Genomic DNA, 8588 nt, shown 5'->3' with positions numbered 1-8588 from the left:
GAGCAATTCTGGCACTGGGAATCGCAAGGGCAAAGGCAAGAAAGAGCAAACTTCTCCTAGAAACTGTCATTGGCAGGGCAGGTGGAATTAGGGATTGAGTAATACAAGAGGAGGTTGGACAGGGAGGCAGAGGTCAGTTTGAATCAGTCTCATAGGCCAAGCTAAAGAGTTTAGATTTTATTATCAGTGTGATGAGAGAGCTCATGGAAAACCAATTTATCTTCTTTTTTTTTTTTTTTTTTTTTTAGGCAACCCTTGGTTGATCTCACAGATTGCAATGACCTTGTCAGCTTACAATCCTTTATTTTTTTTCTTTTTTACGCCTACAGCACCTGGTCTTCCTAGGTGGTCTCCCATCCAACTACTAACCAGGCCTGACCCTGCTTAGCTTCGGAGATCAGACAGGATCGGGCTTGTTCAGGGTAGCACGGCTGTAGACCCAATTTATCTTTTTACAGTTCTGGCTTTGAAATGGAGAATGCACAGAAGGGTCAGAGTGGAAGCATGGAAACCAGTTAGGAAGCTATTCAGTGGTCGGGGTGAGAGATGACTATGGCTAGATGGGGTTCATACTTCAGAGAAGGAGAGAAGTGAGTGGATTCTGGAGATATTACTGAAAAGCCTGCTAATTGGCTGGGTATAAGGTAAGATCAATCTTCTTTAGACGTTCTGGGTGAGAGGTTAAGCAGTCTTCCATCACCTTCTGCCCTCACACACTGAACTTCAATGAAAATACAGGGTACAGATTAGGATCTAAGATTGAAGACCCAAAGCCAACCAAATTCAGTGTACCTGGAGCCGAAAAGTAAGTACAACATCTAAGACCACTAGGCCAATAATAAAACTAGGCCTTGGTACACAAACAGAATAAAGGGGAAACTAGACATAAAAATGAGTTTTAATAATATAGATCAAACTAAAATATAAACTGTATTTACCAACATAAAATATATCGAGTACCTAGGAGTAAAATGAACAAAAATAGGTGGAATACAGCTGCAGAGAAAATATACAACTATATTGAGAGACATTAAAGAAGATCCAAATAACTGGAAAGCTATAATCTATTTACTTATTAGAAGACTTGCTATGGTGACGTTGTCAATTCTACCCCACAAAATCTGTAGATGTAAAGTGATACCAGTCAAAATCTCCATATTTTTGTTTGTTTGTTTGTTTGTTTGTTTGTTTTGTTCTACAGAACCTGACAAACTGATTCTAAAATACGTATAGAAATGCAGGGATCAAAAAGAACAAAGATACTCTTGAAGGAGAAAAAAAGTGGAGAGACTTGGTCTACCAGATATCAAAACTTATAAATGGTGCTGTTGCAATTTGATATCCACACAGAAAAAAAAGAAAAAGTTATACCACACTACTTCACCCCATAGGAAAAAAATTAGTTCCAGGTGGATGGTGAACTTAAATATTAGCTGACAAGAGGATACATTCTTAACCACAGATGGAAAAGCTTTATGAACGAATGCAAAATCATACTAATCATAAAGAAAAGAGTTATTAATTTGACTACATTGCATTTTGACTATATTTTTATTCTTCAAAAGCCAGTATTTACAATAGAATGAAAAGGTAAACCACAGGATAGAATATATTTGTAACATATATAACTGACAAAAGACTTCTATCTAAAAAGAATTCCTAAATCTAAATAGAGAAATGGGTAAATATTAGTTAAAGTAGACTAACAGTTATGACAACCAACTCCCAAATCTCAGTGTCATATACAATGGAAGTTGTAGAAATTTATCTCTTGCTCAGATGAAGTCCAAAATTAATGTTCCCCATCAGAGGAAGTTCTTGCTCAGATGAAGTCCAAAATTAATGTTCCCCATCATGGAAGTTCTGCTCCACTCAGGCACCCAGGCCGACCGACGCTTGGCTATCTTCAACATGTGGCCAAAGGCATCCTGGACATCAACATCCAGCCAGCAGATGAGAGGGAAAAGAGAGTTTCAGGGGTGGGAGAATTTTCAAGATCAGGCATAGAAATGGCTTGTGTCACTTTGACCTGCATTCCATTAGCTAGATCTCAGCCACATGCTCACATAACTGCAAGGGAAGATGGGAAATCCAGCCTAGCTGTATGGCCAGGAGAAAAAGCAAACTACAAGAATGAACACAGCTAATCAGTTTCTGCCACAAGATATTTGACTAAAGAAAAACTCCGAATGGACCATAAGCATGAAAAAGTACTCAATCTCATTAGTAATCAAGGAAATAAAAATTAAAACTATAACGAGACATTAATAGTTTGGCTAAAAGTGTAAATTAGGGCAATACCAAGTGTTGGGAGAATTTGATGGAATAGTTAACTTTTTCTTTTAAACGCCTCTTATTCATTCCATTGGTGAGGGGGGGATTACTGCCCTATGGTCAGCGGGGTGGTTGAATACACGACCCCGACACTGAACAGATAAGTAAGATCAATAGTAGCTTATTGGTCACAAATACTTACATTCCAAGGGGGAAGATATCACATAGGGCCTCATGAAGGTTTCATTCAGGGACAGAGTGAGCAACCAGGGATGTGGGATGCAGACTTTCTAGTACCAAGAGGACGTGGTGCCCCCTGGTTACCATGGGAGGGTGCAAGTGATTGGCTTTGAATAATTCTGTAGGTTTGTAAGGAACTGAAACTCACTACTCAGAAGTAAGCAGGAACTCTGCCTGGTCCCCTTGATAAGGAGAGTTGTTTGACTAGGGGACCTTATCCAAGGGAGCAAAGAGGACAGAGGACTTTCAGTTAGGCCGTTCAAGTCTCTCAGGGTTTCACCAGTTTCACCGAGTGTCGAGGCAGCACAGAGTACTGAGCCTTCGGTTTAGGGCTGTATTAGGGTTATCCAGAAAAGCAGAACCAACAGGACATGTGTGTGCACACATATGCGTGTGTGTGTGTGTGCTTATGCGTGTACATACATATATACATAGACATATATACACGTACGTATATACATATACAGTGGACTTCGAATAATGCAGATTTCTATCTATGATCGGTTGAAGGCCTTTCTAGAACAAAACTGACCTTTGTCTGTCTGTCTCTCTTTCTTTTAATAGATAGATCAATAAGATGGATAAGATAGACATAGATATATAGATGTCTCAATAGATATTTCAAAACAAGATTCAAAACAAGAAATCACAATTTGGAGAGGACTACATTCACAGCTGAGTAAATAGTCCAAATCTGTGGTTTCTATCCAAAGAAGTGGCAACAGAGAGCCGGAGTCAAAGGTCAGAGACAGAAATGTGGCAGAGAACCCAGGTAAGCTGCTGGACGAGAAGTGTAAAAGTGGGCAGGCAAGAGGGAGCCTTCTGGAGCCAGCATGCAATTAGGGGGGTTGGAAATCAATCTAAATATCTCTCACCGCAAGATCAAAGAAATAGTTTGTGATACGGCCGTACAATGGAATATTATGCAGCTGTTAGGAAGAATGAAATAAAGCTGCCTGTAATGACGTGGTACAATGCCTGTGATATTTAATTAAGAAGAGGAATCATGAAAGAGTCATAACTGTGTGTGGGAAAGGTGTATATAATTTTATAAACAGAAAAGAGAGTCTGGAAGAATATACTTGTCACTGTTACCAGCAGTTCTATCTGGAATAACTTTTCATTTTATACCTGACAGGGGCGTCTGAAAATTTTTACAAATTTTTACAAAACTTTGACAAAATAATATTAAAATGTCCTTAGAAAGAAATGAGCCCATTTATAACACCCATCAGGAGTCATAACGTGTTTCTCTTCCACTCAGAAAAGTTTTATATTCCTTGGCTTCTGGGGTCTTCAAATAGGTTATGAATGTCAGGTTCAGGGTTTTGGTGTCTGAACAATTATTTGGATCTAATTCCTGTCTTTGTCTTTCATTCCCACCCACCTCCTATCCCTCAGAAGACTGAGGGAAGATGAAAAGAAGAGGGTCTATTTTATTTTATTTTATTTTATTTTATTTTATTTTATTTTATTTTATTTTATTTTATTATTTTATTTTATTTTATTTTATTTTATTTTATTTTATTTTATTTTATTTTATTTTATTTTGAGAAGAACACAACATGAGATTTCTCGTCTTAACAAATTTTGATCGCACATTATTGTGGACTATAGATATAATATTGTATAGCAAATCTCAAGAATTTGTTCATGTTATTTAACCAACACTCTACACCAGTCGATTAATAACTTCCTAGAACCTCCTCCCTCACAGCCTCTGGTAACCACTATTCCAATCTTTGATTTTGTGAATTTGACTATTTTAGGTATCTCATATAAGTGACATCATATAGTATTTGTCTTTCTGTGGTCTGGCTTATTTCGTTCAGCATAATGTCTTCAAGGTCCAATATGTTGTCTTATATTGCAGAATTTCCTTTCTTTTTAAAGGCCGAATAGTACTCCATTGTGATACATATCACATTCTCTTTATCCATCTGTTGATGGACATTTAGGTTGTTTGCACACCCTAGCTACCGTGAACAGTGCTGCAGTGGACATGGGAGTGCTGATATCTGAGAAGATGGTCTTTAGCAGAAAGGTTCTGTGAATGTAGACTCTCTGGTGGGTTCCCAGGAAGGCTTGGTCCTGGAAAGTTGAGCAGGAAGGAGCCCACGTGAGACAGACTGGTGAGAAAGAGAATGAGTGAAGATGTCAGGGGCACGCTGGCAGCAGGAACCCGCACGGCGCCTTCACTCATGGCTGCCAAACCCATGCCTTCCCGCAGGGAGGACTATGTAGGAACAGGAGACAAGGTTTAGTAGGTTAGAGAACATCTATAATCCCACTAAAGGGAAAGCCATAACACCGTTCTCAGAATGGCAGAAACATTCTTACACAAATACACAGAGAGAGCATGAATGAGACAAGCATCAGGATGACAAAGCTGGTTCAAAGAATAATGCAAGAAAACGGGGTGTGTGTGTGGAGGGGGGTGATGTACTCCATGAAAAAAAAAAAGCTAGAATAACAAAGCTAAACTAGCTACAGATCTGGCTATTGCCCTAAAGGACAAGAGATCATAACGTTTAGTGTCATTATTATCATCTCTTCCAAATGTTTCCATCTCACACTCATCTTTACCAAACAGAAGAACATTCCCGTCTGATCCATAGTTAAGTAAGATGCCAAAGAAAATTTCTTTCCCTTGAAATGGCATTTCTCAGCCAGGGTTCAGAAAGGGGACTGGGCCCTAGTGCCTGAAGGGAACCAAAATTTGGCCACCCCGAAGCTGCTTTTTGGGATATTGATTTTAATCCGTTTATTAAGAAACAAAGACTCGGAAAGAAACTGTGACCTTCCCCTCTTACATGCCCAAGAGATTCAGACGGAAAACCTCCTTTAGGGAGGGAGCCTGGGCTTAATCACCTTAAGAGTCTTTACCCTAGCGTTAGTGAGGGAGACCCCAAGCCTGTTAGCTGGACACCCCGGGCCCCATTGTTTCTAAGTGGCCAGCAAGACTTTTCCTGCCATGTATGTTCTGTTCTTCCTCAACTACCTATAAATCACCCATTCTAACTTCTGAAATCTAACACCTTGTCCCCTCCTTTTTTCTTTTGTCCAAAAATGTCTTATATACCCAATGTTGCCTGACTTTCTTTGGAATATTCATGCTTATGTGACTGTCCCTCACATATGTATTAAACATTTGAAATTCTTCTGTTAATCTGTCTCTGTTAATTTGATTAGTAGCCCAGCTAGAAGAACTTAGAAGGTGAGAGGAAAAGTATTGTTTTATTTATTTATTTATTTATTTATTTATTTATTTATTTATTTATTTATTTTAATTTTTTTAGCCTCCACATGTCCAAGGCATTCTTTGTAATCAGTCAATTTCTCTGTGCAACTAGAATGGGACTGCTTGAGTTCTTCTGCCTGTATGGGAACCGAGAAAATTATCATTTGAATCATTCTCTATGTTCTAAGAATCAGCTGATCCTAATTCTTCTGCCTTTTTTCCAAGTTTTGTATAATTTTTCTTTAGAGGGTAAACTAATCTATAGATATATAGATTGTGTGAAAGCATTCACTGACAGCAACTTGTATGTTTAGTATCTGACGACTCACCTGAAAGAAAAACCTAATAATAATAACAACAACAACAACAACAATAAACTCTGTTTTGAGTACGGAGAGCTTTAATAAGAACTTGAACCTCATCTAACCCACAGGAGGGAGAAGCCATGTACATAAGCAACATGAAGGAAGAAGTCCCTGTGGGCTCATCTGTCCTCACCCACCAGAAGGGTAGGTTCTCATGGCAGAGAAACCCTAGACCTTCCCCAGTGGGAAAAGGACTGAATTCACAGCCTCAGGCTGATTGACAATCTGAATGACCAGGGAGAAATTCTCCACACACCTCAGTTAAGTCAACCACTGGCAGAAAAGTGCTAGTGCCTCAGGCGGGGAGAGCCTCAGCTTCAGCGCCAGCTTCGTCAGGCAGCGGAGTCTGCACAGAGCAGACACCCTCTCCTCTAAATGTCCGTTGTGCAGGGATAGTTTTGGTCAGAGAGCTAAGCTGGGTAATGGCAGTAGATCCATAGGCTGGGAAAACCTCCCCACTGGGCCTTGTCCACTCTGAGACTTCCGTCCACAGAGCATCAGACTCCTGCACCTGGGCACAGGATGCTCACTCTGCTGCCTGCTTCGGGCTAGCCCTCAGTGAATGCTAGTAATTTATTGGGGTTAATACAAGATTTCAGGATCAAATAGACTTGCTCCATATCCTGGCTCTGTCACTAACTAGCTCTGTCAGTTAATTTCTGTCTCTCTTTTTTTTTTTTTTCCATTCATTTAAGATGGACTCATGTTAGCACCCACTTCATAGGTGTTGTAAGAATTAACGAGAGGATAAGTGAGGCTGTTTTCCACCACCTTCTTTTTGTTTAGCTGACCTATTTCCCAGAACTCACAAGCTCAATGCGCCTTTGGGGCCCTCATCTTGGGCCCTGGAGATGGAGACGTGGTATTATTGTGTGTGCAGCTGATCCAACCATGTGTCGAATGAACTCAAAAAGAGTCTCGAAGCTTTGTCTGGAAATAAACGATAAAGATTTATTCAAGGGTCTTAGAGTTTGCAAACTGGAAATGCAACTAGGTGATACCCAGAGCGTTCCAAAGAAGAAAGAAAAGTTGAGCTCTTAGAGTAAAAAGTGCTTGAGAATAATCAGTCCTGCACTCTTAGCCCTAGGATTGGTCCAGGATGGCTATTAGTCAGATGTCAGGCAGTCTGGATGATGGGTGACAGGTGGATGTCTGGTGGTGTGGATGCGTGAGTTCTTCAGGAGGTAATCAGAGGGTTGTCTGGAGGTTTGATCAAATGCAGGCATCGACTCAGAACTGAGAAGTTCAAACCTTTAAATTCCTAGGCTGGTTAAAACACACATAGAGTTGTTTCCTCATACCTCAGCCTACTTGATTTTAGTAATTTAGCAGCTTGACTATAGTGCCTTCATTTTATTTCTTCACTCTATTCCTCAAATGGCACTGAGGCGAAGGAATTTCCCTACAAGTTGAGGAGGTTCCCAAAAGGCCACAGGGAATGAAGCGCCGGCAAAGCAGGAGCAGAGCCTTTACGGGTTCTTTTCCAAGGACCCCCCAAAGAGACACACAAATATTCTCTCGTTTCTGCCCTTGGTCAGTCCCTTAGAGTAGCAGTTCTGGAGCTGGCAGCCAATAACTTCCTTTAATGTCCTAAAGCCCAGCAGCAAGACAATCATCAAACATTAGATCTGGATTAGGTCATTGGAGGCCACCTTGTTTTTAAAGGAGGGATGATTGCCAGATTTAGCAAATAAGATACAGAATGCCCAGTTAAATCTGTATTTCAGAGAAATAACAAAAAAAAATTTGTTTCCCGTATAAGTATGTCCCAATAGTGCATGGAACATACTTCAGAAAACTGTGTTTGTTTATCTGAAACTCAAATTGAACTGGGCTTCCTGTATTTTATCTGGCAGCTCTTGCCAGAGTCACACAGCCCGGTCTTTTGGTTCCCAGGCCACCGCTACTGCTCTCCACCAACACAGACACCCCAGCTTTCCGCTTTTTTTTTTTCTTTTTCTTTTTTTCTTTCTTCCTTCTTTTTTTTTCTTTCTTTCTTTCTTTTTTTTTTACTTAAAGCTAATGCTCGCTGTGCTGGGTGCCTCAGACTCCTTGTCTGAGGAGGAAGAATAAAGGAAGAATCATTGATTCCAGATCACCCAGAGGAGAAACGGCCCACCCGCGGAGCCCAGGGGAGAGCAGGGGCGGGGCTGGAACGTCTGGAGATGCAGGTCCGGTCCAGACCTGTCTCCAGTGAGGGTGGTCATGGGCCAGACCATCAGTGGTCCAAGGCTCTGTTTCTTAACTATCGAACCGGCACAGTGGGGTCTGTTTCGAAAGGGTGACTTGGAAGATCAGCCGAGATGAGCAAAAGCTGGTTGCTTGTAAACCATGGAGCACAGTTTGTGTCTGTGTGGTTTTTTATCATGACCCAAGAAGGCGGGGGAAGATTCGTTGTGTAAAGCTGAGAGCCGAACCCAAGCTTCCGCACCCTCCGGCTCCCAGGGGGCTTTGGGCTAAGTCCCTGG

General features: G+C 40.9%; 1 pseudogene; it reads right to left on the bottom strand.

The window, feature by feature from the left end:
* Positions 1–320: 320 nt before the first annotated feature.
* Positions 321–439, bottom strand: LOC120600916 (uncharacterized; annotated as a pseudogene).
* Positions 440–8588: the final 8149 nt, after the last annotated feature.

Source organism: Pteropus medius, unplaced genomic scaffold (genome assembly GCF_902729225.1).
Source record: "Pteropus medius unplaced genomic scaffold, Ma_sr-lr_union100, whole genome shotgun sequence".
NCBI classification, from domain to species: domain Eukaryota; kingdom Metazoa; phylum Chordata; class Mammalia; order Chiroptera; family Pteropodidae; genus Pteropus; species Pteropus medius.
The sequence above is the reverse complement of the archived record's forward strand: the minus strand, read 5'-3'. Positions and strand labels throughout refer to the sequence as shown.